At 54.6% G+C, this 2,723-nt stretch overlaps 1 protein-coding gene across 1 annotated transcript in view; it reads left to right on the top strand.

Annotated features, from left to right (window-relative positions):
* The first annotated feature begins 2,028 nt into the window (after positions 1 to 2,028).
* HEY1 (hes related family bHLH transcription factor with YRPW motif 1) overlaps positions 2,029 to 2,723 on the top strand; it is a 3,006-nt gene continuing 2,311 nt past the window's right edge. The window contains exon 1 of the mRNA XM_026049662.1: positions 2,029 to 2,045. The gene's annotated coding sequence lies outside the window, so the exon portion shown is untranslated. The remainder of the gene's footprint in view (positions 2,046 to 2,723) is intronic.

Below are 2,723 nucleotides of genomic sequence, written 5' to 3'. Positions count from 1 at the left end.
CAGTGAGAAGCTAAAGCGACGCTTTGCCGGGAGCCGGGGCTCGATGCAGGCTGCCTGTGCGAAGCCATCAGAGCCCACAGGAGCTAGCAGCTTCCAAAGCAGCGAAATACCACTGTCACGTGCTTTATTCCAAACTATTTCTCAACAGCTACAGGCTATGCTCAACTTACTTACATTTTTATTTCTGCTCAACGATATTTAGTTCTAGGAAAACTGCTGACAGGAGTGGTTGTTTCTATTTGCAAGACTGATTATAGGTTGCCAAAAAGGCAAGTTTTCCCCTTTAAAGAGCAGGCATTTAAATAATAATTTGCAGGATGGAACTGAGAGCCTGAGAGTTGCTTTCTATGCTATTATTCCTAGCAAGGATGAACAGCACACCCATTTTTTTCTCAGAGCTGTGTTTTCCTGACAGAGGGAATTCCGAGCAGGTCTTGCACTGTAAACTCTTTGCAGCAGTGATTCCTTTCCAAAGGCTAGTACATAAAATGAAGCAGGTTTGGAGCACTACTGTTAGAATATTAATATTGCAAGATTCACAGGAAGAGTGGTCACGAAGATTGCTCCTTGCTGGGCTGATCTCTGCTCCTTTACAAGAGCCAGCCTCTGCTAATGTCACTGACCAACTGCAGGAAAAATGCTGTACGAACGGCAGAAAGTTGTTCTCGCAAACTACAGACGACTTGGCTGGAGGATCAGCAATAAGAAGCTGAATTTATTCTGAGCTGTCAGAAGGAAACGGTACAGAGTGAATAGAGGAAGAAACATGGGGATCAATGAACCACTCAACTACAGTGAGTTTTCCACTTTGGTGGGTGGATTCTGTGCCTGTCACACCTGGGACCATTATCTCCTTCATAATTTGTCAGTCGTACAAGGGCTGTCCTGCCAGCAGGGTGTTACGGAGCTGAGGCTGTTGTGGGATCTTACGTGCAGGATAGTGCTGCAGCCTTCACGCCGCCAAACACCAGGTCTGGCTTTGGAGATGAGCTGGAGCCCGACAGGGGACATGCATCAAAGGCCACATGCATTATTCAGCACCATCCGGAGGAGACAACGCTCTGCGCTGCTGCTGCAATGTGCTGACACTGCTGGTCTTGCTTGTTTATGGCTATAAACAAATCTCCAAAAGAAAAAGAAAAGGAAAAAAGAAACCTGAAACCCGGGCGGCAGCAGAAACAATGCAGGATTTCTGCCTAGGGCAAGGACTATCATGCAAAACTTCTCCCTCTTCTCCATCTTCTGTTGCTTCCACGAACCCCTCCAGAGCTTCCATGTGAGCCGCAACAAGCACTTTGCGTGAGCTCGGAGCCAGGCAGGCAGAGCGGAGCAGCAGCGTCTTGCAGAGCGGATGCTGCAGCTGGATGCTTCATGCTCGATGCCTGATGTGTGTGCCGGGGGTGGGGACATCAAGGGGGCTCTGACGGGCTCTGCTGAGAGTGCCGCAGCCACCAGCTGATTCGGGCAAAGTTCCCATAGTGACCGTGAGTTCCCGGGACTCACAGGAGTGCCAGGGATGACAGGTTGGCGGGATTACCCTTCAAAGCGCTTGCTGCCTTGGGAGAGGAGCCCCAAAGCGAGGGCAGGGCAGGTACTTCGAGGCGCACGAGGACAGCGCTCGGCTGCGGCAGGTCTCCGTGGGAGCGCTCAACACCCCCCTTGTGCTGCTGTTTTGGCATCGAAATCGCCCGTGGGGGCATAAAACAAAGAGGAATGGGGAGGGATGCACAAAAATGCACAAAAGGGACATGACTCCCTTCGGAGGGATGGCTGCGACCCTCGTCTTGAACAGTGCCAGGCCTGGAAATGAAGGCAAGAGAGGGCAAATGTGTGGGGCAGGAGCCGGGTGCCGCTGCTCTGAACTTCCGGGTGCCTGCGGCCCATGGACACCCTCCCAACACCCTGCGCATCCCGGCCTCCACTGTCAGAAACGGGGGCTTGATGCCGAGCAACTTGTTGAACATCGGGGCTTTTTTCCATGGAAAGAGCAGCCCTTGCTGTGCCGCCCGTGCCGCCGGCGGCCCCAAGGCAGCAGCGCCACTGCCCCTTCCTCGCGCCCGCTCCGGCCACAGCGGCTGCGCTGCTGGAGACGCTTCACGACAAGGAAGAGGAAAGAGGATTGAACAGAGCTGCTGACTCCAGCTTAATTCCAGTGCTGCAGAAGCGCTGGATTTAGGGAAAGGGCCCTGTGGGGACGCAGTGTTTCTCTGGCCTTCCCTGAGCTGCCCTAAGGCAGCTGCAGCGACGTCCCTGTCCCCGTCCGCAGCGCGGCCGGTGTCGCCTGCGGGACGAGGGGCCTGGGCTCCGCGCGGGAACGCGCCTCGGCTGCCTATCCAAAAACAATTGCTCCTGCCTCCCTTCGCACCACACATCTGAAAATGAAACGAAGTAAAACAAAACAAGCAAAATAAGATAATAAACTCGAGTGATGCATTTGCAATTAAGAAAAGCACAGTCGAGAGGGACGTCTTGATTTTGCGTGGGCTGCCGAGCCGAGGCCTCAGCGATGCGCCTCGTTCCCTTTTCATCACCACTATTATTATTATTATCATTATTTATTTATTTATTTATTCGGGGGAGGTCCATGCGCTCCGGCCGCAGGGGAAACGCGCGGGTCTCGGCGGCGCCCGCCTGGCCCCGCTCCCGGCCCCCGCTCCCCGCTCCCGCTCCCGGCGCCGCTCCCGCTCCCGGCGCCGCTCCCGCTCCCGTTCCCGCTCCCGTCC

The sequence above is a fragment of the Nothoprocta perdicaria genome, unplaced genomic scaffold (genome assembly GCF_003342845.1).
Source record: "Nothoprocta perdicaria isolate Ctin4 unplaced genomic scaffold, notPer1 scaffold_60, whole genome shotgun sequence".
Taxonomy (NCBI): domain Eukaryota; kingdom Metazoa; phylum Chordata; class Aves; order Tinamiformes; family Tinamidae; genus Nothoprocta; species Nothoprocta perdicaria.
The sequence above is the reverse complement of the archived record's forward strand: the minus strand, read 5'-3'. Positions and strand labels throughout refer to the sequence as shown.